Source organism: Prionailurus bengalensis, chromosome D4, assembly GCF_016509475.1.
Source record: "Prionailurus bengalensis isolate Pbe53 chromosome D4, Fcat_Pben_1.1_paternal_pri, whole genome shotgun sequence".
In the NCBI taxonomy this organism is placed as follows: domain Eukaryota; kingdom Metazoa; phylum Chordata; class Mammalia; order Carnivora; family Felidae; genus Prionailurus; species Prionailurus bengalensis.
In genome coordinates this window covers 14,107,035-14,112,436 of record NC_057359.1, presented here as the reverse complement: position 1 = coordinate 14,112,436, position 5,402 = coordinate 14,107,035, and the positions used below count along the sequence as shown (strand labels likewise).

Here is a 5,402-nt window from a genome sequence, read left to right as displayed (position 1 = left end):
CCTAACAAAAGCAAACATGATTTCACAAAGTATCTCTTAGCAAAAGTAATTTCTTTCTCTTCCTGTTCTTTCCCTTCTCTTTTTGGCAGTATGATATCCCCATCACTTCTTCTGTGGGGCAGATGGAAACACAGTCTTTCTTCTTCCTTCACTTTCCAAGGGACTTCTTTGGCTAAGAGAGGAAATGAAAAGATGTAACATCGAAGAGAGCAGAGTATTCTACAGAAGCAGGTGCAAGGCACTACCCAAGCAAAGACAAGAATGAGGAGCCAGAGAATTGAGAAGGAAGGCTGGAATGGTGAGTGTTTTAAAGAGGAGGATCGAAGAAGTTAGAGCAGCTGTCTTGGGGAAAAGGAAAGGAAAGGTTGGTGTTTGCTAAGGAAGATGTTTATGATGATTTGCTCTGTATCGTGCAATTAAATTCAATTTTTTGCTGCCTCTTCAAGAGACCCAGAGGTAAGATCTACATAACTCTTCATTTGTCTTTGGAGCAGAATTGCCTTCCTTCCTTATGACAACGTGAGATACCTGCACATGACATGGTCCCGTTGTTTTTAGGTTTGATTTAAAAGCTAGGGAGAGCTACGTCAATTGCAGGCATCACTCATAATGTTATTTTAAAACAGAAAAACAGGGGCGCCTGGGTGGCACAGTCGGTTAAGCGTCCGACTTCAGCCAGGTCACGATCTCGCGGTCCGGGAGTTCGAGCCCCGCGTCGGGCTCTGGGCAGATGGCTCAGAGCCTGGAGCCTGTTTCCGATTCTGTGTGTCCCTCTCTCTCTGCCCCTCCCCCGTTCATGCTCTGTCTCTCTCTGTCCCAAAAATAAATAAACGTTAAAAAAAAAAATTAAAAAAAAAAAAAATAAAACAGAAAAACAGACCCTTTCTTATGTATCAGCTTCTCCTCATAGATTTTCTTTAATATTTTGAACAATTCCTCAGATATAGATTTTCCCTCATCTAACATTATGCCTTTGAAAAGCTGGGCAATCTTATGTTGAGACGTTGCAGGTCTGCTTTTAGGAGTGTCTCAAATAAATATTGAATCAAATATTCACAACTTTGGAGATTTCTACAATAACATCAGCTATTGCTGTGTGTTCTTTGCTAGATATAAAATTAGTTAGGTTAGTTTGGATTATGTTAACATTACATTCTTAAAAATAAATATTAATATAAATACTAAAAATAAAGATTACTATAACAATTTTTAACTTTTTTTCATCTTTTTTTTTTAACGTAATCTCTATACCCAATGTGGGGCTTGAACTCACCACCCTGAGATCAAGAGTCAGATGTTCTACCACTGAGCCAGCCACACACCCCTAGAGTGAAATTCTGAAACATACTATGAATAAAAAGTATGAACGTATTCTTCCAACCAAATATTTGTGGAACTTGGTTCCCCCTTTTAGTTTGTACAAAGTTACTCAGAAATTGGTGTAGCTGAGAACGGAACTGGGCTTGGTCTGATTGTTGCAATGGACTGTTTCACACACAGAAGACCCTCCTCAACTCTTAACTCTGTCCCTATTGTCAGCAACCTCCAAAAACATTCTAGTCATAATTACATTCTGTGTTCCTATCTGAATCAAGGCTGAACTCAAGTTCATCTAGGGGCTGAAATGATTAGGGACATCATAAAAAAGTTCAAAGTTGCACAGAAGTGCTGAAGCAACACCACCCACCAGCTCTGATCTCCACTCAGACCCACACTGGCTGGGTTATTCCTTCAGGGAAAGGAATCAAGACCAAGAAAGAGGCCTTTGGCGCTCTCTCTGCCCAGTGTGTACATGGTGCCCTCTAGTGGCAGAGTGGAGTATTTCCAAAAAGGGAATGCAGAATCTGATGCCGCAGCACATATTAGGATCTTCCAGCTAGCTTTTTGTTTATATAACCTTTATTTGAATTAAAGGTAGAAAACAATATACTTTTATTTGTAGGTTAAGGTGCAACTTGCTATGGCAATCTAAAATAGTTATACACACTTTGTCATATTATCCTTTTAGACATTTTTATATATAAGGAATAAGGTTAATCATTTAGGAAGTTTGACAATAATGAGAAAATTCTCCTCAAAAAAAATTTCCTTACTGTGCTATTGGTATAAAGCTCATAATAGCCAAGACACTTAGGGGCGCCTGGGTGGCTCAGTCAGTTAAGGCTCTGACTTCAGCTCAGGTTACGATTTTGTGGTTCATGAGGTCGAGCCCTGCATCGGGCTCTGTTCTGACAGCTCGGAGCCCGGATCCTGCTTCGGATTCTGTGTCTCCCTCTCTCTCTGCCCTTCCCCTGCTTGCACTCTCTCTCTCTCTCTCTCAAATGTAAATAAACAATTTTTTTTAAATAGCCAAGATGTTTATATTAAGGGCCTGAACCCAACTCATTAAATAAAAATAAAAGCACATTTCTTGAAAAAGTGCTAAAGAAGAAGGTACGTCAAAAAAATGCCCTATACATATTTTTTCAAAAGGACATAAACTATACTTTTCAGCACTGTCTTCTCTTCAAATTTCCTTGACCAACAATATATAGCAGGACTTTAATGTCCAGATGGCATTGTAGGAAGATGGCTACGGCAGTCGTGTGCAGAAAAGCATGTATGTAATGCAGATAAATATACAGATATTATTCCAAAATTAAAATTGTCAAGATAGTCAATTCATATCTGAAAGTCTTGTTGTATCTTTATATAGTTAAAAAACATAAATCGTGTATATTGTGCCTCAAGAGTCATGTCTTGAATGGTACTTGAAATGCAGAATCTCCATCTTTAAAATGACAGTTGACATTTTCTACGCAGGCAGGTATTTCATTTCTGTGCTGTTTTATAGACTATCTACTTTTAACGAAGTTGGTTTTTAAATAAAATGTTTATGATAAACAGCTTATCGGTTATGAGAACCAATGACTTCTTCTAAGCCCTAGTGTAAAATACATGCTTTCCAAATATGGAATGTTTATTTTATTTTTAAATTAATTTGTTTTTTAAGAGAGAGAGAGCAAGGAGAGGGTCAGAGAGAGAGGGAGAGAGGGAGAGGATCCCAAGGAGGCTCTGCACTGTCAGTGAGGAGCCCCGTGCGGGGCTGGAACTCACAACTGTGAGATCACGACCTGAGCGGAAATCAAGAGTCAGACGCTTAACTGGCTGACCCACCCAGGCGCCCTGGAATGTTTAATATATAGATATTGAACTTTTAAAAATGGCCATCTTAAGGGGCACCTGGGTGGCTCCATTGGTTAAGCATCTGACTTCTGCCCAGATCATGATCTCAGGGTTCATGGGTTCAGGCCCCGCATCACGCTCTGTGCTGACAGCTCAGAGCCTGGAGCCGGCTTCGGATTCTGTGTCTCCCTCTCTCTCTGCCCCTCCCCTGCTTGCACTCTGTCTCTCTCTGTCTCTCTCTCTCAAAAATAAATAAACATTTAAAAAATGTTTTTAAATTCCCAGTTTTATTATACTGCAAAGCTGAAATTCATCTACTTCTTACAAAAAACATTGTGTTCATTCAAGCAGGACTTTGCTCCAATCTTCTTCAGTTTCCTTCTACCATATTCTATAGTGGACCTACAAGTTTATTGTGCACATGCATTAAACCGTTAAGTAGTTCACAGTTTTAACTCTTAGTTCTGAAGTAAGTAACATCTTCGGGGGTGCCTGGGTGGTTCAGTTGGTTAAGTGTCTGACCCTTGGCTTTGGCTCAGTCCATGATCCCAGGGTCATGGGATGGAGCCCCACATTGGGCTCTGCACTGAGCGTGGAGCCTGCTTGGGATTCTGTCTCTCCCTCTGCCCCTGCCCCACTCATGCTCTCTTTCTCTAAAATTAAAAAAAAATTAAAAGAATAAATAAAGTAGCATCTTCATCATACACAAATGTAGTTCAGAGATGATGCTGGAAAGATGATATATTCTACCTGTGACTGACTCCTTCTTCCACTCCTGTGCACAGACAGCACAAATGCCTTGTGTATGCCTATTAGGAGAATGATTACCTGCAACAGATCTATTCCACCAGCTTTTATTTTCTTTTCAAAGGCATCACATTCTGTTTGTAAGTTTGCAGGATTCCCATTCCCACAAGGGTATGAGCAGTTTTAGGATCAACATCAATATGCTTTTAAAAAGGTATTCCACACCTACCATTGGGAGACTTGAGGACAATGGGTGGAAAATTCTACATATTCATCCACATTAAATGTCTCCATATATTTAAGAGAGAGGTCTCCATTCTGGTCATTTCTCATTCGATGCTCTGTTGGTTTTTGTTTTTGTTTCTGTGTTGTTGGGGGGGGCGGTGAGTATAGTTGACCACTATTAGGCTTTTTTACTAATGATGTATACTAATGATGATACGTTAGTACACCTGGGAGACCAACTCACTCTTCTGATCCTGGAGCAGCAGGAACCCCTGATAACTTTTCGAGAGAGAAAAGTTGATTGTGCATTATTAAACTGATAAGAGCAGATACTACATTTGATCTTAGCCAAAAGGCTGAGAAGCAATTATTGTGCATTATTAAATATTCAACCGTGTTGATTTCCTTCTCCCTTGGCCAGAGTTGTGAATGATCATGTATACAAACACCAGCTTCTGAACTTCCAGTGACTAACACAGTAACTTGGATAATGCTACACTTCTGGACACAATTGTTGCAGGGTCTGCGAGCACGAGAGTCCTTGACACTCTGTATGGCGCATCTTCCTAGGTTTATTTAAGGAGCTCGGGGACAGGACCCGCGGGCAGAAGGAATGGAACTTTTGTTGTATGAAGCTGGTAGTTATACACTTAGTACTCAAGTGGGAGGGGATGTGCAGGGAGTATCCGACCATAAAAGTCTTCTTTGAAGTTCTACTTGTAAAACCACTTCCACAAGATTTTTGTGGTGTTTCTCATTCAGGTCTATATTAAGTATTGGTGAGATATACAGGCAGTCACGAGACCCCTTAAGAATGTAGCAAACCGGATGCATCTGATCCTTATGGGAACTATGCAAGCTATGGGTCAGCCTTCCGGGCTTAAGGTGAACATTTCTCTGCTTCGATTCCTCACCACAATGACCCAAAATCACGTGTATACAAAAAAAAAAAAAAAAAAAAAAAAAAAGATGTCTCTTTCTATTTTTAAAAATTAAACTGCTATACTCTGTTCTTAATCATGATGATTTTCAAGCTCCTTTGTGCTGATACAATGTGTCAGCAGAATAGCCCAAGATGATGAGTCATTTGACAGTGAACCAGATCTAGAGAGGTAATCTGCATGTCATTCATTAACAGAGGGTGCATCAAAATAACCATACTCACTTTGTATTTTTCTTTCATGCTGTCATTGCCAACAGAGGCCTGAGATTATCCCACAGCCAATCACTGGGGACCACTGTGTTTGGGGATATGAAGAATCTGG

The 5,402-nt window shown here is 40.1% G+C and overlaps 2 pseudogenes; both read right to left on the bottom strand.

Moving 5' to 3' along the window:
- Positions 1–3,535: 3,535 nt before the first annotated feature.
- Positions 3,536–4,245, bottom strand: LOC122475136 (annotated as a pseudogene).
- A 97-nt stretch (positions 4,246–4,342) lies between these two features.
- LOC122475529 lies at positions 4,343–4,505 on the bottom strand (annotated as a pseudogene).
- Positions 4,506–5,402: the final 897 nt, after the last annotated feature.